The 21631-nt window shown below is 45.1% G+C and overlaps 1 long non-coding RNA gene across 1 annotated transcript; it reads right to left on the bottom strand.

Moving 5' to 3' along the window:
• Positions 1-14508: 14508 nt before the first annotated feature.
• LOC141048136 (uncharacterized) lies at positions 14509-20752 on the bottom strand. The gene is made up of 2 exons (XR_012219975.1): positions 20634-20752; positions 14509-15477 (listed from the first exon to the last, which is right to left on the bottom strand). It is a non-coding gene; the product is annotated as an uncharacterized lncRNA (long non-coding RNA).
• Positions 20753-21631: the final 879 nt, after the last annotated feature.

Here is a 21631-nt window from a genome sequence, read left to right as displayed (position 1 = left end):
GAGGAGACGTGCAGGGTGGAGAGACACACGGAGGGGGTGCGCAGATTGTAAGTTTAGCACATACACAGATACATAATGCTACACCCAACACAAACATTCATCACAGTGCACACACCATAACTACGCATCCATCCAAACAAAATTTTTTTTTTTCCCCACAGTCTTCAGAATCCGGTGCCCGCACTAGAGTGACTCCCAGGACATCCCAGGGTCGTCAAGGTGATGCCTCTGGTGGTCGGCAAACGGTAAGTAACCCTATTTGGATAATTGTTTAAATGAACATCATGTGTTTGAATAGAATGTAATTTTTTGCTTTTTGTTTTGTTTTTTATCTTCACAGGTTTCACAGCGTGCTCCCCGCAGACATCAGGAGGAGGGTGTCCTTATTGATACCGATGACCTCATCCGTGAGGTGGAAATCCGTGAGCCGCTGTGGAACATGGCAAACCGTCTTCACGCCGACCAACCAACCACCCGACGGCTCTGGGATGAAGTCTGTTCTTCAGTTATTGACAACTGGGAGGAACTCAATGCGAGGGCCAGGGATTTTGTGCGTAAGTATTACAACTTCAGTAACTTATATTTCCAGCATGTGAAGTGTTGAATACTAAACCTTTTTTTTTTTTTTTTTCCTTCACAGGTGACAGGGTTATCACACGGTGGCGGTCGCTCCGGGATCGCTTCAAGAGGGACTACAACAAAGAGATTCAGATCCCGAGTGGATCGTCGGGAGGACGCCGGGGACCCCAGTACAAAAACTTCAAAGCCCTGGCGTTCCTGCGATCTACAATGGTGTGCAGAAGGTAAATATTCCCCAAACAATTCCTGTAGTAGAAATGTTTAACCAATTTTTTTTTCAGCAGACTTAAATTAAATATCAATATTTTTAATATACATTTTTTTTTCTCTTTTTTAGCACCATCTGCAGCACTCGGGAGTCTGCATCAGAGTTGCATCCCTCTGGAGTGATCCCTAGTGAGACCGCCCCCGGTGACCACATCGAGGTATCCGACCCCTCTGTACCTACCCTCTTGTCTCATCCCTCTATCCCCTCCACCAGCACTGGAGCAGCAGGGCAGACTTCATCACATGAAGCTGCTGGTGACGACTTGTTCCCTGTTCCCCACCCCTCAGACACTGCCGCAACATCTCGACCAACTTTTGGTTCTGGCCGGCAGCGTCTGAGGAGTCAGGAAAGGCTGACCTTGTCTGACTGTTTGAATCTAAACTCAACTGTTCAACACGATTTCCACACTTATGGACAACGGTTATCTTCTGGGTTGACCATGATCAATCAAAGTATCATGGAACTCAGAAGATACATGGAACAGATGAATTTAGAATCAAACCAGACACCGAGACATACCTTTTTTCAATCTGTTGTCCGGCAAATGGAAGGTTTAAGTACTCACCAGCAGATGCGTGTGATGCAAGCCTGTCAGAATGCTCTAGTGGAAGTGCTTGCTGAAGCATCTCATCCTCCCCCTGTCCATCCTCCCCTTGTCCATCCTCCCCCTGTCCATCCTCCCCCTGTCTATCCTTCCACAGTCCATCCTTCCACCACCATCCATCACACAGCCGTCCCTCCTCCTACCACTCCCTCTCCTTTCTCTAGTTCCCCATTCCATTCTTCCCAGTACCTACCTTCCCCATTGCATTATACCCCAATGCCCTCACCATACCCACCCCCACATACACCTTCAATGTACCCACAAACCTCATCTGTCCATCCACTCCCGTCCCAACCACATGTGTTAAACCCCCCTTCCACTTCTGGTCCTCAACAACTCCCTCCCCAGTCCTCTACCCCCCCCTCGATGTGGTCAACCCTGTTAACCCCTCCAATACTATCTCCACCCAATATTATCACACTCTGTGATGTTTTCTTATAAAAAAAAAAAATAAAAAAAAGGTAATATATACCAAGAAAAAAAGTTACAAAAAGTAATATACCAAAAAAAATTACAAAAAAGGTAATATATACCAAAAAAAAAAAAAAATTACAATATTACAAATTCAGAAATAAACTGGTTTTTTTTTTTCAAAAAACTTTATTGTGTTGTTTCTTTTTTGCTTCTTTTGAAATATTCAAATTACACCAGTGGTGTAAAAGGTAAACACAACACTTGGTAACACAACACACAACAATATTTCACAGTACACCGGTGGTGTACAAGGTACAAAAAAACACTTGGTAGCACAACATTTGGTACCATTTCAAAGTGTGAAACGCTTGGTACACAACACTTGGTAAAATTTCAAAGTGTCACATTTTACACTTGGTACATTTGTAAGTGCAAAACAACACTTGGTAAAACTTTATGCTTGGTACCCAACAATTTGTACCCAACAATTGGTAACACTAGTAAAACTTTATGCTTGGTACCCAACAATTGGTAACGCTGGTAAAGTGTAAAACTTGAAGAAAAAAAAAAAATGGTAAACCAAATCACATGGTAACAATGCTTGGGAAATCCAAACACTTGGTAACATTTCAGTTAAAAAAAAAAAAAAAATTACTCACAATTGGTATAGAAAGTTATATCATGTCATCTTGCCAGTCCACTTGTCCCTCTGGGGTCACAAAATAGTCTGCAAAGGTGTCCCTGATTCTTGCCACTGATCCAGTACTCCGAAAAGTTTGTTGCTCATAATCCCACAAGGTGGTTCCAGACAGATTATCATCGATGGAAACTGGTTCCTTTGAAAGGACAAAATTGTGCAGGATTACACAGGCCTTAACCACCTCATCCACAGTCTCTGTTTTCATTTTCATGGCTGTTAACAGGACTCTCCATTTGGCAGTTAAAATTCCAAACGCACACTCCACAACTCTGCGCGCTCTAGTTAACCGATAGTTATAGATTCGTTTCCGGTGTGTTAATCCACGACTACCGTATGGTTTGAGTAGGTGTTTAGAAAGCTGAAAAGCATCGTCGCCAACGCACACAAAAGGCATTGGTGGGCCTGTAGTTCCAGGGAGTGGTCTTGGAGGTGGGAAGTTAAAATTATCTCCATACAAGCGACGGCCCATGGTGGAAATCTTGAACACCTGAGAGTCATTAGAACGACCGTATGCACCAATGTCCACGGCAATGAATTTGCAGTTTGCATCCGAAATGGCCATCAGCACAATAGAAAAGAATTTCTTATAGTTGGAAAACTGTGAATCAGATCCCATAGGTTTCACAATCCTGATATGCTTGCCATCCACGGCACCGATGCAGTTTGGAAACTGGCAGATTTCTTGAAACTTCTCTGCAATCTCCAGCCACCTCTCCTGTGTTGGCTCTGGAATGTATTCCTCCTGTAGAGAATCCCATAATGCCCTGCAGGTTTGTTGTACAATTCCAGCAATAGTGGAAATCCCAATCCGGAACTGGAAATGGAGGGAGGTGAAGGATTCTCCAGTTGCCAGGAATCTGTTAAAAAAATTGAAACAGTAAAATTAATACAAACTACAAGCCATAACATAACAATAAAATCCTGCAGAATCAGAAACATTTTAAAATTTAGGTAACTTACCGAAGGGTCACCATCAAACGCTCCGCCGGTGATATAGAAAACCTGTCCCTTCTCCGGATTTGTTCTCCAACACGATCCACCAATATCTCAAAGAATTCCAGCCTCATGCGCACGTAGTTGAAGAACTTGTGCGGATTATCCCTCAATTCCAGGTACAATGTGGAAAAAACACCACGGGTGAACCTCTGCGCATTAATGGGATGAATCCACTGGCGCCGTCTCCTCATACGCAGGATTCGCAATCTTCTTTTCTCCGTCTCGAGAGCAATAATTGCCAACTGATTCAAGTGAAGATCCAATTCCACACTGAAGCTGTCAATACTCGCAATAACTCCTTCCAGACTCGCACTAACTCCTTCCATCGCTGCCACTAGCTCTAAAACCTTTCAAAGAAATTGTATCACAACACCCTAGATATATTTCTCCCTAGTTTCCAGCATCCAATCACATTTGAGAGCATTTTCCAAGAGCGAATCATATTTGGGAGCATCCCATTTTGGAGGTGTGGAAAAACGGATCCGCAAGAAAACGGATCCAATGGATGTATAAAACGGATGCCAACGGATGGGACGGATCCGTTTTGTTGAGGATCCGCAATAAAATCGGTATGGCGGATCCTTAAAAAAACGGATCCGTCCCATCAGCTTGCATCCGTTTTATACATTTTTTTTGCGGATCCGCCAATTTCAAATTTTGGCGGATTTTGACTGATGGCAAAAAACTGAAGTGTGAAAGAGGCCTAAGATGTAATCTATAAGGTACCTGAATGTAAATGTTTATTTGTGATACTGACTAATTCTCATCAGTACTGTGGTTCCTATGAAAGAGTAACAGCAGGTACGTGGGATGCATTGAAGAGCAGGAAGTGGAGCAAGGATTAACAATAGCTTTTATGTAGCAGTAAAAGTAAAGTAACAGATAATGTCCCTCTCTGGGGCAAGGGGGTTAACAAAATCAGTAAAAATCAGAGTATAACGGCAACAGGCAATAAACACTTCAGCAAAAGAGTGTGACTTATCGGTTTCACGTTCTCCCGACGGGGGGAGGTTGCAAGAGTCCTGGAAGACGACGTAGGTGGCGTGAAGCGGTGTGGTGACGATTCCAGCTGCAGTTGCCACACAATCCTAATCCTGTAGCGGTGCTCCGTAGTTCTTCCTGGTGACGAATCCCAGTCCTGAAGAGCGGAGAGTCACGGCTGCAGCCCTCGGGTCCTGAAGGCAAAATGCAGGATGCAAGGCCAGAAGACACAGATGAGCCCTTAAGTGTCACGCGGTGAAGTGGCTCTGCGGTGCGGCGCGCACAGGGACCAGTCGGGACACCGGCAGTCACGGGGAGACACAGACTTCAGCCACCGGCTAAACAAAGTCTCCATGAACACCAGCAGCAGGTGCAGAGGTGAGGGAGGCGCTCTGGCAGAAAGCACTGTACCACGGTGTCGGGGGAGCACTGTCAGGCGGCATTGGAAAGGAGTCAACCTTCTCCCTTTCAGTCAGCTCAGCCCCCGCCAAAAGCCCCGCACACCTGCGCTCCCTTCCTTTTATTACCGGTCCGCCCCCTAGAGTCAGGTGCTCCTGTCTGTCCAGGTCACAAAGGTTTCCCCCCCTGCAATGTGGGTGACAGCCCTGACAGTTCTGGCCCAGGAACGAAAGAAATAGCCCTGGCCCGGTCCATCCTCCTACACCTGTATGGTCTGCAGTCTGATAATGGCTGTTAATAACAACTGCCAGTATCTCCTTATCATTGTTAAGGACATACTGGGAGTTGTAAGCTCATGCGATACAATTGTTTAAGGGGCTGACTTGATATAACAATTGATTGTTGTACTAACCCTAGTTTTTATAATGTGGGCGGGAGCCAATATCGTGGATACTCTTACTACATGAAAGAAATTGGTCTTTCCTGTTGTTCTCTAGCAAAGCCCATCCCCATACTTGCAATTTACTCTAAGCCTCTCAGTCAGGGAAATTTTACTCAAGTAGTGCATGCTGTGAACCTATGCATGGGGGCTCTTTACAGGGAGCTCCTTTCTTGTTATATCTTGGAAAGTCTCCCTACCCCTATTGTGTTGGGTCTTCCCTGGTTGACTAAGCATAATGCGGTCATAGACTGGCTGGCCAGAGAGATTAATAAGTGTAGTGATTTTTGCAAAGATAATTGCCTATATTCCACTATCTCTAGTTTCTCCACTAAAATCATTCCATCTTTCCTACCTGATTTTGTGGAAGTGTTCTCTGAAAAGGGTGTCAAGAACTGCCTCCTCATAGCGTACAGTATATGACTGTCCTGGGATTAAGAACGTCAAAGCGGATGCTTTGTCTGAGAGTTTCCCTGGGAGTGAGATTACTAATGATGCTGTCCCTATTTTGCAAGAAGGAGTGGTTGCCTCCCAATGTGTTCTGAACTTGAGGGTGAGGTATTGAAAACTCAGGTGAACGTCTCTGCTGGTCCTTCAGGGAAATTGTTTTGTGCCTGTTGATCTATGTCTTAAAATTTTGAAGGCACATCATGACTCAGCTCTGGCTGGTCACCCAGGTAGCAAGGCGACCTTGGACCTCCTTTCTAGTTGCTTTTGGTGGCCAAAGTTGCATAAGGATGTAGTTGACTTTGTGCCTTCATATTGTGTCTGTGCGCGTTCCAAGACCATGCATAGTCGTCTGTCTGGGACTCTTTTGCCACTGACCATTCCTGACTGACCTTGGACTCATTTATCTATGGATTTCATTACGGATCTTCCTTCGTCCACTGGTAAAACTGTTATCTTAGTTTGGGTGGATAGGTTTAGTAAAATGCCGCACTTTATTGCTTTACCTGTTCTCCCTAACACCAAGACACTGGCTCAGGTGTTTATCACTGAGATCGTGAAACTTCACTGGATTCCCTCTGATGTGGTGTCTGATTAGGGGACACAATTTGTATCTACGTTTTGGAAGGCATTTTGTGCTTATTTGGGGATGCATCTATCCTTTTCTTCAGTGTTTCATCCTCAAACTAATGGCCAGACTGAACGCCTAAACCAAAGTTAGGAGACTTACCTCAGATATTTTGTGTCAGATAACCAGGAGGATTGATCTTCTTTTCTAGCAGTGGCTGATTTTGCATTAAACAATCGTTGTAGTAATTCAACTGGTAAGTCGACATTTTTTGACGCATATGGTTACCATCCACAATTCCTGGGCAGGAACAATTGTCTTCTTTGCTCTCATCTGTGTGGAGAGGCGTTCAGAATAATTTAAAGATCATGGGTGACAAACGATTGTCAGGTCCAGACCTGGGGGTGAATGATATAGTATGGCTAGCCACCAAAAATATTAATCTGAAAGTTTATTCTTAGAATTTAGGTCCTAGGTTTATTGGTCCTTATAAGGTGGTTGCCATAATCAACCCTGTAGCTTTTCATCTCAAGCTTCCACTGACTCTTAAGAATGTTTTTCATGGAACTTTTCGCAAAAAAATTGTTGCGCCTGTGGAACCGTCACCTTTACCACTGTCTCCAGTTATTGTTGACGGCAATTTAGAATTTCAGGTAGCGAAAATCATTGATTCCTGTATTGTTCACTGGTCTGCACAGTTCCTGGTACATTGGAAAGGATACGGTCCCTTCATTTGGCCCATTGGATAAAGACGGCAAACGAAGGTCCTGGGGCCCCTCGTAGAAGAGGGGTGTGATGACACAGCATTTTATCTTAATTAACCAGACATCTATTTTCAGTAAGTCATGAGTAATAGACTGTTAATTATATGTTGACTTTTGAATTTATAATTGAAAGGTACTCACATAAAAAAAACCTGATGAAAATGTAATGATGAATTGGACCCTGTATTTTTGACCTTGCAGAGCTCTGATTTGTGGCAATGACCTTCCTGACTCCACGTCACTTCTGTCTGCACCAGGACAGATGAGGCCTTCATGCACAAATGTGTAATGCAGGGCCCGTAGTACCATTTGGTGCCATACCCATGCTCCATCACATGCCATATTACATAAATGAAGATGAGCTTTAAGGGCTCAGAGAGATTTTTCTTGAGACAGAGGAATCCACTTTAGGAATCGCTGTTTTGTTTTATTTACTTCCAGGAATATTTTTAAGCAGTTTTGACAAGGTTTTTTTCCCCTCACAGTTGTTTTGCAGGCATTGTCTGATGCAGATTCCTCGTGAAATCAGCTCCAAATGACAGAAGTAATGCTCTCAGTGTGAAAAACAAGATATTCTTGTAGTTATGATACATTTTAATGGCTAACAAAATTAAACTAAACATTTATTTAGTACAAAATAAAATTAAAAATCCACTCCCATGGGGGAGGAGAGAGGTGAATATTCATTCCTCTTAAGTAGCGGCACATGTGGCCGCATGGCAGCTGCAGGAGCCGGCTGCTGCGGATGACACTGTGAGCGCTATTACAGAGAAATGAATATTCATCAACAGTGTGTAATGACCGGTATGCCGGTTGCTGCTATGAATGAGTAAGAGCACAATATGATATTAAATCAACTTTTCTTTATAACTATGCAAAGGATAACAGGATTCTATGTCTCAACAAAATAGGGGCCACAACAGCCACAAATCATACAATACAAATTATGCAGCCTGAGAAATCCTAAGTGTCAGCTTCATGGGCAGGAGAAAGATTACCCCAAGACTATGCTACTTCCACACTTATCTGGTACCGGGCCTATACGGGGTTCTACCGTGACTATGACGTGGTCCTCTCCGGTATACAAACTTACACCCGCCTTAGTTACAATAGATTACGGGTATCCGGTTTTCCCCTTAAAATATATAGATATTTACACGACAAATCATTTAACCCCTTAGTGACAGAGTCATTTTGCAGCTTAATGACCAGGCCAATTTTTACAATTCTGACCACTGTCAATTTATCAGGTTATAACTCTGGAACGCTTTAACGGATCCCGCTGATTCTGAGATTGTTTTTTTCATGACATATTTTACTTCATGTTAGTGGTAAAATTTCTTCTATATGACTTGTGTTTAGTTATGAAAAAAAACAGAAATATTGGGAAAATTTTGAAAATTTTGCAATTTTCAAACTTTAAATTTTTATGCCCTTAAATCAGATATGTCACACAAATTTCTTAATAAATAACATTTCCCACATATATACATCAGCACAATTTTGGAAACAATTTTTTTTTTTGTTAGGAAGTTATAAGGGTTAAAAGTTGACCAGCGATTTCTCATTTTACAACAAAATTTACAAAACCTTTTTTGTTAGGGACCACATAATATTTAAAGTCATTTTGAGGGGTATACATGACAGAAAATACCCAAAAGTGACACCATTCTAAAAACTGGACCCCTCAAAGTACCGTATTTTTCGGACTATAAGACGCACCGGACCATAAGACGCACCCCAATTTTCAGAAGGAAAATAGGGAAAAAAATAAGAATGTGTCAAATGGGGGTCCGTCTTACAGTCTGAATTCAGCTTACCTGAGAAGGGATCCGGCACAGGTTGAGGAGTAGTCACAGGGGTCATTCAGTGGTCCAGGCTCGTGCGGTGGCGGCTCTGTGCTGGGGCAGATTGGTTGTGCTGAGGCAGCTGCGCTGGGGCTGGGGCAGCTATGCTGGGGCAGGGGCAGCTGTGCTGGGGCAGCTGTGCTGGGGCTGGGGCAGCTGTGCTGGGGCTGGGGCAGCTGTGCTGGGACTGGGGCAGCTGTGCTGGGGCAGCTGTGCTGGGACTGGGGCAGCGGTGCTGGGGCAGCGGTGCTGGGGCTGGGGCAGCTGTGCTGGGGCAGATGTGCTGGGGCAGGTGGGCTGTGCTGAGCTGGGGCAGGTGGGCTCTGCGGGGTGAGGGTGGCGGCAGGCTGTGCTCCGGTGCAGGGGCGGCGGCTCCGCCGGCATTTCCTCGCAGCCCGGAGGCCCCCGCACATCCCTTGCTGGCCGCCGCCATGTTGCGGTGGCCTCCGGGAACATGGCCGCCGGGAAGATGGCCGCCGGTCCGGAGACGGCGCATGCGCAGGTTCAGATCTTGTCCCGAGATCTTGGGGGACGAGATTCAAATCTCGGCAACAAGATCTCGTCCCCTGAGATCTCGGGACGAGATCTGAACCTGCGCATGCGCCGTCCCCGGACCGGCGGCCATCTTCCCAGCGTCCATGTTCCCGAAGGCCACCGCAACATGGCGGCGGCCAGCAAGGGATGTGCGGGGGCCTCCGGGCTGCGAGGAAATGCCGGTGGAGCCACCGCCCCTGCATCGGAGCACAGCCCGTTGCCACCACCGCACCGCAGAGCCCCGCCTGCTGCCACCACCGCACCGCAGAGCCCCGCCCGCTGCCACCACCGCACCGCAGAGCCCCGGAGGTTAGTATATTGCGACCATAAGACGCACCCCCCACTTTCCCCCAAAATTTTTGGGGAAAAAAGTGCATCTTATGGTCGGAAAAATACGGTACTCAAAACCACATTCAAGAAGTTTATTAACCCTTTACGTGCTTCACAGGAACTGAAGCAATGTAGAAGGAAAAAATTAACATTTAACTTTTTTTTGCAAAAAATTTACTTCAGAACCAATTTTTTATTTTCACAAGTGTAAAAAGAGAAAATGAACTGCAAAATGTGTTGTGCAATTTCTCCTGAATACGCCGATACCCCATATGTGGGGGTGAACCACTTTTTAGGCGCACGGCAGAGCCCGCAAGGGAAGGAGCGCCATTTGACTTTTTCAACGCAGAATTGGCTGGAATTTAGATCGGACGCCATGTTGGGTTTGGAGAGCCCCTGATGTGCCTAAACACTGAAAACCCCCCACAAGTCACACCATTTTGGAAACTAGACCCCTTAAGAAACTTATCTAGATGTGTGGTGAGCACTTTGAAGCCCCAAGTGCTTCACAGAAGTTTATAAACTCAGAGCAGTGAAAATAAAAAATCATTTTTTTCCCTCCAAAATGATTTTTTTTTATCGAGCTATTTTTTATTTTCCCAAGGGTAACAGGAAAAATTGGACCACAAAAGTTGTTGTGCAATTTGTCCTGAGTACGCTGATACCCCATAAGTGGGGGTGAACCACTGTTTTGGCGCATGGGAGAGCTTAGAAGGGAAGGAGCACCATTTTGGAATGCAGACTTTGATGGAATGTTCTACCGGCGTCATGTTGCATTTGCAGAGCCCCTGATGTGCCTAAACAGTAGAAATCCCCCACAAGTGAACCCATTTTGGATACTAGACCCCTGAAGGAGCTTATCTAGATGTGTGGTGAGCACTTTGAACCCCCAAGTGCTTCACAGAAGTTTATAACGCAGAGCCGTGAAAATAAAAAAATCTTTTTTTTTTCCCACAAAAGTGATTTTTTAGCCCCCAATTTTTTTTATTTTCCCAAGGGTAACAGGAGAAATTAGACCCTCAAAGTTGGCAAATACTGGAAACCCCCCAATTCTAGCTCCAACCCTAACCCCAACACACCCCTAACCCTAATCCCAACCCTAACTGTTGTGAGTTCATTTTCTCCTTCACTACTCAGGCCCGATGAACTCCCTCTGCTGGTTAAGAAAGGTAGTGAGCCTGATTATCAAACATCTGAGACTAATGATGATGACTGGCTGAGTGGAGTCACTGACTGGATATAAGGCTGTCGACGCCCTTCTGCCCTGCGGGTGATTTCTCTGTGGGATCCTTGGATACCAGTCTGAATTCCTGCTCTCCTAAAGCTAAGTTTTCTGCTCTGCCTTTTGCATTTGTGCTTTGACTTTTGTTTTGCTGATTTCTGCCATTCCCTGCTGGGATAAACTGAATTCCTTTAGCTCTGTCTTCAGAAAATACCTGAGCGCTGATATAGTTTTTGAAGCCTAGCTGCTTCAGGGCCTTTTTCCATATCAGCCTGTTGGCTTATGTATTTCATAGGGTTTTTGCAGATTGCAGACAGCAGCTCTCCTATCCTGTCCTATTTTAGTGAGTTTGGGCCCCATCGTTTGCTCAGCCTATCTTTCTGTCTGTGTGAGTGTTTTTTCATCTTGCTTCACCGTCATTATATGTTGGGGGCTGCCTTTTACTTTGGGGTCTGCTCTGAGGCAGTTTAGATTTCCTTTTCTGTCTTTAGGCTATTTAGCTCTCCGGCTGTGATCGAGGGGTCTAGGGCACCGTAGGAACCCCCCACGGCTACTGCTAGTTGTGTTGATAGGTTCAGGGGTCTGCAATCTGATAGTTGCCAACTTCTCCGGTTTTCTGGACTTAGCTTCTATTTTTGTGTCTGCCTCCTACGGTGACTCGATCATAACACCTAACACTAATTCCAACCCAAACCCTAATCCTAACCCTAATCCCAATCCTAACCCTAATTCCAACCCTAACCCTAATTCTAAACCTAACCCTAATTCCAACACTAACCCTAATTCTAACCCTAATTCTAACCCTAACCCTAATTCTAACCCTAAGCATATCCCTAACGCTAATTATAACCCTAACCCTAATGGAAAAATGAAAATATTTATATTTTCTTTATTTCATTATATTTTCCTAACTAAGGAGGTGATAAAGGGGGGGTTATTTACTATTTTTTTTATTTTGATCACTGTGATAGTGTTTATCACAGTAATCAAAATGTACTTTAAATGTATCAATGGTTCTGCAAACGGGCAGATTCGGCGGGCGCACTGCGCATGCGCCCCCCATTTTCTTCCCGGACCAAGATGGCGGCGCCCACCGGAGGTGGTAGGAGGACCAGAGGACCACCGGAAGGTACCGAGGACCGCCGGGAGGGATCATTGACCCTATTTCACATCAGAGGAGAAATTAAATGCAAAATCGTGGCTTTTTTTGCGGTCGCCGTTATACGGTTAATAACGGCGATCGCAAAAGCGGGGTCGGTAAAAACCAACCCGAATCATGTTCTCTGGGGTGTCGGCTACCCCCGGCAGCCGATGCCCCGGAGAAAATCTGACTCTGGGGGGGGCGCTATTTTTTTTATAATTCTTTATTTAAAGACTCACAATGAAATCCAGGTTAACATAATAATTGAAATCAGACAAGTAGACAAATACAAGCAATACAACTTAACTCTCGACTAAGACAATCGTCCATGAGTCATAAACAACCGGGGACCCGGTAGTAGAGGTGGGGGGAAATAAGTAATGGAGCCAAGAGAGGCAAAAAAAAAAAAAGGGGAGGGAAGGAAAACATAAGGGGGTAAGGGAAGGAGTACCCACCCGACCAAGTCCACCACTCAGCCTGATGTTTTCAGTTAACCTCAGGGGGGTTTGCCTCCAGCATTAGATCAAAATACTCACTAGAGCTTCGAAAATCCATCCATCCAAGCCAAGTAGCCCAAAACTTTGGGAATGATTCATGTATGGATGAGGTGAGGTCCTTCCATATACATAATTTCATTGACTTTTGCGATCCACTGAGTTATGGTTGGAGGAGCGAGACTCTTCCATCTCACCGGGATGCAAGCTCTCACAGCCATGATCAAAAATTTCAATAAAGAGGATTTATAGATCCGGAGAGGGATTTCATTATGTTGGAGTAGTATCAGAGCAGGAGTCAACTTTTTGAAACAGCCCCTAACCCGACAAATAATTTCCCACACCCCCGTCCAAAATGATTGCAATACGTCACAATGCCAGAAAATATGAAAAATTGTGCCCTCTGCCCTTCCACACCTCCAGCAGTTGGGGTCAATTTCTGGAAATATAGTGTGCAACCTCGTGGGCACTCTGTACCATCTGGAAAAAATCTTATAGCCAGCCTCCTGGAACCTAGAGCTAATCGAAGCACAGTGTACAAGGGTAAAAATTCGAGTTCTCTGATCTTCCGTAAAAGAAATATTTAAATCTCTATCCCACTGCACAAGGAAAGAAGAGGGCGACCGGCTCCGGGGGTCCATCAACATATAGTAGGTTTTAGCTAAGGTGTGTCTGATTGGGCCCGGGCTATTACATAGAAGCTCAAATTGGGTTTTGGGTCGTCTAAATGAACTTTTAGGGGGAAGGCTGCTGAAAAAGTGGGTAAGTTGCAAACACCTCCAACTGCCCAGGGGTATTGGATCTGTTTTGGTGGTAAGGTCACTCAGAGAAGGCCAGGAGGCTCCCTCTCCCCAGTTTTCTACTCTATCCATCCTCGTATCTATCCACAGATGAAAAATGGAGTCCGAGTGGCTAGAGACAAATTTAGGATGACTCAACACCGGAGTGAGAGGAGAAGCCTCTAGGAGTAAATGTAAACGGACTAGTGCTGTATTGCAGTATTTTAAAGTGGATTCAATAGTCGGATGGGATTTGATTAGCTCTGGGGCCAAAAGTAAAATCCATTGGAGGGTCTTCAATGGGGTCGGCCAAAAACTTTGTTCTATTTGAACCCATACCTTATGGTGACCATTTCTGCACCAGTCTATCATTCTAGCTAGGTGGCCTGCCAAGTGACACATTTTTAGGCCCGGAAGCCCCACTCCCCCCAACCTCTTGGGCCTGCAGTGAACCTTCCTCTTTAGTCTAGCAGATTTTTTTCCCCCGTATAAACGATACTTGAATGGACCCTAATTTTCTAAAAAAAAGTTATCAGGGATATTGATGGGGAGAGCCTGTAGAATATACAGGACCCTCGGTAATATGTTCATCTTAAAAATTTGGCATCTGCCAAACCAGGTGAAGGATATCTTGGACCACCTATCACAGTCTGCTTGAATAGATGTTTAAAGGCTAGGGAAATTCCATCGATATAGAAAATTGATGTCTGCAGATAGTCTTACTCCTAAATATTTCAGGTGTTGGGTAGCCCATTTGAAACTGAAGGACTTCTGTAAAGATCTTACAATTTCTGGGGAAGAATTAATGTTAAGTGCCTCGGATTTTGAAAAATTAATCTTTAAATTAGGCAATTGGGCATATGTTCTGAATTCATTCATTAGATTAGGCAGGGAGATCTTAGGTGAGGTAACGAAGAAAGCAAGGTCATCAGCGTAGGCTGCTACTTTATAAGTGTTTTAATATACCAGAGAAACAGGAGTACACGGTGGAAACAAAAGAAATAAATAAATGTGAATGTTTATTGTACATACAAAAATACATAAAAGGTATAGCAAAATAGTCATAGTGCACCAAGGAACATGCAGGCAAACAAAGGGGCACCCGTCTGACAGTATAATCCTGTATTTGTAAGCGCTCCGGTCAAGTGACCCCAAAGAAATGAAGACAATGCAGCTTACCAAGGTGAATGGATGTCAGGAAGAGGGCCCCACAGCCAGATGTCCGCCCCCGACGCGCGTTTCGCAAGCACTGATGCCGCTTTCTCAAGGGGATGGTAAGTGGTGAGGAATAGGACCTTAAAGTAGCTCATGTGATGTGTCACGTGGGGTGAATTGGCCAATGGGAGCGGTTTGTAGTGGCGCGTGCGCGGTGTGCGCGCCAGGCCCTCTGCAGGGCCCGGGCGTCATGCCATCACAAGCACAGACGGGATAAATTTATCCCGGTGTGCATGGAGGCATAGAGACGCCCTGCAGCCAGAGCACACAGGCGCACACCACCGCGGACGCGCGCATCCGCCTTGGCTCACCCAAAAGGTCACAACGGATCATGGTAACAAAGTGCAGTTGTAGCCGTAAAGTGCCTAGTGCATATAAATTTAAATGCATCCCCCAAAGCAATGATATTGAAATAACAATAATAGAAAGGGGGAAAAGCAAGAGATTTAAACCATAATATAAAGAAAACAACTGCAGATAAATCGGAATAAGTAATAATACAGACCACAAAGGAACTTACATAACGAATGAAAACAAACAAAAATCACCCACGAGACAACATAAACATATGCATCATAGATGGATAAATGAGCAAGTGACGCAACGCAGTATATAAAGTCACAGATTACATAAATTAAGCTGCAGTATAGATGGAAATCATATCATAGTGAATCCGTAATTGCGGTCTGATTCTAAATTCCTGCAGCCATTTCGGATATAGAAATCCTGAGTACGTCACGGCAGAGAAAAGAGGTCCTATAATCACACAGAGATAAGAAAAATAGGAAAAAAAGAAAGAAATTAAAATAAAAAATAAAAAACATAATTAAAAACAAGGACAACTGGCAATAATGGAACCAACAAAAGATGGAGGCCAATCCTAAATCAGGGAACAATTTTCACAGAAGATCTCATAGAAAGGGGGCAAAGCTAAGATGTTCATTTAAGCCCCTAGGGGCCATGGTATCTAATAAAACAATCCAGCGAGTCTCCATCTGGGCCAGGATCTTCTTATTATTACCCCCTCTAATCCCCAGATGAAGAATATCAATGCCACGTATTTTAAGAGACGCAGCATCACAATTGTGATGACTTTTAAAGTGGCGAGGGATTGTTTTAAGTTCCGAGGGGTCCAGAACTGCTTTTGCAGCGCCAATGTCCCGGACGTGTTCACGCACTCTTACGCGAAGTTCTCTTGTAGTCATGCCAACGTATATCCTGGGGCAGCCACAGGTAGCATAATAAACAACATTAGTGCTGCCACAGGATATACGCTGGCGAATATCAAAGGTGCGTACGCCATCCGAAGTAGTAAAATTAGTACTCCGTTGGACATTGGCGCATGCGAGGCAGTGTCCACAAGGCACAAAACCTGGAGTGGGGCCACGGGAGCCAAAAACGTTACGAATGGTGGGGACATAGTGACTCTTAACCAATAGATCTCCCAAATTTTTGGAGCGTCGAGACGTCATGGCAGGAAGGTCACCCACAGTGGACTCAATAACAGGATCAGCCTTCAAGATACCCCAATGTTTAATAAGGATCTGACGCATATTTGTCCACTGATGATTAAAGGTGGTAATAAATCGAATGGGACCGTCAGATTCAATATTACGTTTGCCCTTCTTGGAGTGCAGTAGAGTATTACGTGGAGTGCTCCTTGCCCGGTCATACCCATGTCTGATGCACCTACCGCTGTAACCCCGGGCCCGAAAACGTTGTTTAAGGTCAGCGGCCTGGGCCTCAAAGAGAGTATCGGAGGAACAAATGCGCCTCATTCTTAGGAACTGTCCGACCGGGACAGCCCTAATGGTGGCCGGATGGTGTGCAGAATCCGCATGAATCAAAGAATTAACCGAAGTGGGCTTCCTGAACACATCCGTCCTAACCCGACGTAGGGGATCAACCTCCAAAGAGATGTCCAGGAAGTTCACCTTAGTATCACTATGGTGATAAGTTAGCCGAATGTTAAGGGGATTACGGTTAAGTTGATTCATGAAATCCCCGAGCTGCCGCACCGTCCCGTCCCACAACATCAAGATGTCATCGATATAACGGAGCCAGCACAGCACATGGGAGGCGGCAGGCGCGCCCGCGTCGCCAAAAATGAATCTCTCCCAGGAACCCAGGAAAAGATTTGCGTACGCGGGCGCGCAGGCCGCGCCCATGGCCGTGCCCCGCCTCTGAAGGTAAAAAACATCTTTGAAAACAAAAAAGTTGTGGGACAGAACGTAGTGCAGCAGCTCGAGGATTAGCTCACACAAAGGGCCATCCAGGTCGGAGGCCCCCAAGAAGAGGCGCACGGCATCCAGACCATGGGCATGATCGATGCAAGTATATAGTGACTCCACGTCTGCAACAACAAAGATGGCCTCATGTTCCACAAGGATGCCGTCAACCCGCGCCAGGACGTCCGTCGTATCACGGACATAAGATGGCAGGGTTTCTACAATGGGTTTCAAATAGAAATCAATAAATTTACAAACCACGTCGCATAGGCCACCAATTCCTGACACGATAGGGCGCCCTGGGGGGTTGAGGGCATCCTTGTGGATTTTAGGTAAAAGGTGAAACGTTGGCACCTTAGGGTTAAGAATGACTAGGCCATCCAGGACCTTTTTAGAAATAATGTTAGATCCATAAGCCCTATATAAAATCTTTTGGAGCTCAATCGAGAAGGAGGCCATAGGATTCGATATTAATTTAATATAAGTATTTGAATCCCTGAGTTGCCGGCGGGCTTCTCGTTCGTACATTTCACAAGGCCAGATAACGATGTTCCTTCCCTTGTCTGCCGGTTTGAAAACAACGTCAGGAAGCGCCTGCAACTGTTGGATTGCCTGACGTTGTTTAAAAGTTAGATTGTCAGATCTCTTTTTGGTGGATAATTTCTTGAAATCATCCATAACAAGTTTAGTAAAGATCTCAATTGCTGGGCTTAGAGACAAGGGAGGGAACTTGGCTGATCTGGGCAATAATGCAACAGGAAACCTACTTGTCTGAGGTGCTGCCTGTTCCTCAAGTAGATCTTCAAGATTGCGTAAGGCCTCCATCTCGAGTGTGCTCATCTTAAAAATTTGGCATCTGCCAAACCAGGTGAAGGATATCTTGGACCACCTATCACAGTCTGCTTGAATAGATGTTTAAAGGCTAGGGAAGTTCCATCGATATAGAAAATTGATGTCTGCAGATAGTCTTACTCCTAAATATTTCAGGTGTTGGGTAGCCCATTTGAAACTGAAGGACTTCTGTAAAGATCTTACAATTTCTGGGGAAGAATTAATGTTAAGTGCCTCGGATTTTGAAAAATTAATCTTTAAATTAGGCAATTGGGCATATGTTCTGAATTCATTCATTAGATTAGGCAGGGAGATCTTAGGTGAGGTAACGAAGAAAGCAAGGTCATCAGCGTAGGCTGCTACTTTATAAGTGTTTTGAAGTACATGAATACCTGAGATATTGGGGTTGACTCTAACATGTCTAAGAAAGGGTTCAAGGGTGAGGATGAAAATGAGGAGGGACAGAGGGCATCCCTGTCGTATGCCATTATAAATATAAAACGGATCTGAAAGTGCATCGTTGACCCTATCAAATGCCTTCTCGGCATCAATGGATAAGAGGATTGCTGGGACATTCCGGGATTTAGCATGATGAATTAAGTTAATAGACTTAATAGTATTATCTTTGGCCTCTCGGCCTGGCATAAATCCAGCTTGGTCCAGGTGAACGAATCCCGAGAGAAGGGGAGCAAGTCTAGATGCAAGGATCTTGGCAAAGAGGTTTACATCAACATTTAACAGGGAAATGGGGCGGAAGCTAGCACACTGGGTCTGGTCTTTCCCTTCTTTATGTATCACCGCAATATGGGCTCTCAGAGAATCTGGATGTGGGGGGTTATTTTTAGACATTGAATTAAAGGAGGCTAACATTCCCGGGATTAGTAAATCTCTGAATTTTTTGTAGTAAAGGGCCGGGAAACCGTCAGGACCTGGTGCCTTACCCGTTTTAGAGGCAGAAATAGACGAGCGCACTTCTTCTTCTGTTATGGGTTCCTCCAGCATCAAGATGTCACTGGAGATCAGCCTTGGTAAACCTGCCTTCGTAATATACCGTATATACTCGCGTATAAGCCGAGATTTTTCAGCCCATTTTTTTGGGCTGAAAGTCCCCCTCTCGGCTTATACGCGAGTCATATACTGGGGGGTCAGCTAGAGAGGGGGAGCGGGGGGTGTAGGAGATCATACTCACCTCTCCTGGCATGTCTCTGCAGCCCCCTGTGCTTGTTCCATGTTCGGCGCACTGTTCTTCCTGCTTTAAGCGGTCACGTGGTACCGCTCATTAGACTCATGAATATGCGCATATTCATGAGTCTGAGTGGTACCACGTGACCGCAGAAAGCAGGAAGAACAGCACGCCGCAGAAAGCAGGAAGAACAGCACGTTGAACATGGAACAAGCACGGGGGGCTGCAGATACATGCTAGGAGAGGTGAGTATAACAGAGGGAGCCATATTCACCTGTCCCCCGTCCCACCGCTGCGCGTCGCTCTGCTGTCTTGCTTCCTCTGGCAGTGACTTTCAGGTCAGAGGGCGCCATGACATAGTTAGCAGGCGCCCTCTGCCTGAACAGTCACTGCAGAGTCGGCAATGCTGATGAGCAGCAGCAGCAGCGACGAGGTGAGTATGTAGTTTTTTTGTTTTTTTTTTAATTGAGGCAGAGGCAGCAGCATTATAAGGGGCCACTCATCACTGTGCAGCATTATAAGGGGCCACTCATCACTGTGCAGCATTATAAAGGGCCACCAATCACTGTGCAGCATTATAAGGGGCCACTCATCACTGTGCAGCATTATAAGGGGCCACTCATCACTGTGCAGCATTATAAGGGGCCACTCATCACTGTGCAGCATTATAAGGGGCCACTCATCACTGTGCAGCATTATAAGGGGCCACTCATCACTGTGCAGCATTATAAGGGGCCACTCATCACTGTGCAGCATTATAAGGGGCCACTCAGCAGTTGTGCAGCATTATAAGGGGCCACTCATCACTGTGCAGCATTATAAGGGGCCACCAATCACTGTGCAGCATTATAAAGGGCCATCAATCACTGTGCAGCATTATAAGGGGCCACCAATCACTGTGCAGCATTATAAGGGGCCAACAATCACTGTGCAGCATTATAAGGGGCCACCAATCACTGTGCAGCATTATAAGGGGCCACTCATCACTGTGTTTACATTTATTCGTATCTATTTTTATTTTTTAAATTTACCAGTAGCTTCGACATTTTCCACCCTAGGCTTATACGTGAGTCAATAAGTTTTCCCACTTTTTTGTGACAAAATTAGGGGGGTCGGCTTATACACGGGTCGGCTTATACACGAGTATATACGGTATTCCTTTACATGGGAACGAAAGCCTAGTGAGGAGGTGGCAGAATTTTTATCATCTGAGTTGTTGGGGGGTGCTATTTACTTTTTCCACAGCGCCGTTAATTAACAGCGCTGTGGTTTAAGTATCCTTAACTACCACCGTTAAAAGGCGTATCGGCGGTCGTTAAGGTGTTAAACCAGCACAATGCGTACACAGTGCACTGTCTTATTTGTGAACATTCAGAGCTGACGCTCTGACAGAATATACTGCACTTAACAGTAAACAACTGAACTTGTTATCCTGACGTCCAGCCACCTAATTCAATCAGCTTTCTAGGTCACCAAGTTCTCTGATACCAATACAGAGGAAGATTCCATTCAGTCCCAGTAATATTTTACGGCCAGAATCTTGATATACAGGAATTCACACAGTCTCTATCAGTCAATATGCAATCTTAGTAGCAGGAGTGTTCTTGCTGATTCCTATCTATCTCTCCCTAACTAACTAAACAGTCAGTGACCGACCACAGTTTACTCACAGGAGCTGCTTCCTCTGGATCACACTTGTTCAATTCGGATCAATTCAGGCTCTGGATTCTTCTGAATCTCTCTGATAGCGCTCCTTCTCTCCATCTTCCTGAGAAAAATCTGACTTTCAACTTCCTGCTTCCAGAGTTTTCTCTTTGTTACTCAAAGGTGACCTCTAGTGGCAAAACTATATTACTGCAGCATCATTGTTTATAACAGAAAACATCAACATACTAAAAGTGCAGTGAATATTCATTTCTCTTTAGCAGTGGGCACGGGAGTTAGAAACAGCAGCTGGCTCCTCCCTCCTGTGACCCGCTGCTCCACCGCTGCAGCTCCCCCTTCAACTTCTGGACCCTCACTTGAGTATAAGCCGAGGGGGCGTTTTCAGCACAAAAAAGTGCTGAAAAATTTGGCTTATGCTCGAGTATATACCGTAACTCCAGGGGCATGGATTCCAAAATAAAAATTAAACTTTTACTTGGCAAGTGACAGTATTTACAGTCAGATGTAGATGATAAGGCCCAATGGAGTAGCATCTTTCCCACAGATACCAGACACAACTTCAACTCTTCTTGGTTGGCTCTTGGTCGAGATAGAACATCACTTTTACTATCTTCTCTAGCCAGAGACGTAGCTGGGGTCTCCGCTTAGGAAAGGGGGGTGAAAAATCTGAGTAGGCTGATAACCAGGTAATCCTGACTACAGCTACGTGGTGCACCCTAATTGTGGATATAGGGGAACATCAGCAGATGACCGCACTGTGATTGAAAATAAATCTATATACAAAAGCGAACACTTATATTATATGGTGATCATATAGTGGTAGATACAAGTCCTGCAGACCATATAAGAGATCACAACACAGTTATAGCTGGTGACTTACAGAGGATGTTCTTCCTGATGTAGTCGTTCACTTTCCCCATCTTTTCCATCCGGCCCAGACCAACATGGCAACTTCTCTAGCCAGGACTCATCTGCAGAGATTACACCAACAACCAACAAACAT

Source organism: Dendrobates tinctorius, unplaced genomic scaffold (genome assembly GCF_039654945.1).
Source record: "Dendrobates tinctorius isolate UK_male_01 unplaced genomic scaffold, ASM3965494v1 ptg000003l, whole genome shotgun sequence".
NCBI classification, from domain to species: domain Eukaryota; kingdom Metazoa; phylum Chordata; class Amphibia; order Anura; family Dendrobatidae; genus Dendrobates; species Dendrobates tinctorius.
This window is presented reverse-complemented; position numbering and strand designations above follow the sequence as displayed.